Here is a 272-nt window from a genome sequence, read left to right as displayed (position 1 = left end):
CGTGCTCCTCTTTTTAATGTCTTGGTTGCCCTGGTTACATAGGCGTTGCCACACTAAAGGGAGGGGAGATAGTGGCTGTAGCAACGCTGATTAGCTAAGGAATATAGTGTAGTGTGATCTAGCACTTGTCGGCCCTCGACCCCCGCATTGGGACTGCGGAGTCTGCTTTCTTCCCCCAACCAGTTCTCTCCATGAGTGGCCGACTCCTCCTCGACTGTGATCAGATAACTTGAAGCACGTTAAATGTCGCTTACCTGTGGAACAATGCAACT

This window comes from Syngnathus leptorhynchus, chromosome 10, assembly GCF_054491065.1.
Source record: "Syngnathus leptorhynchus isolate UIUO chromosome 10, UIUO_Slep, whole genome shotgun sequence".
NCBI lineage: Eukaryota > Metazoa > Chordata > Actinopteri > Syngnathiformes > Syngnathidae > Syngnathus > Syngnathus leptorhynchus.
This window is presented reverse-complemented; position numbering follows the sequence as displayed.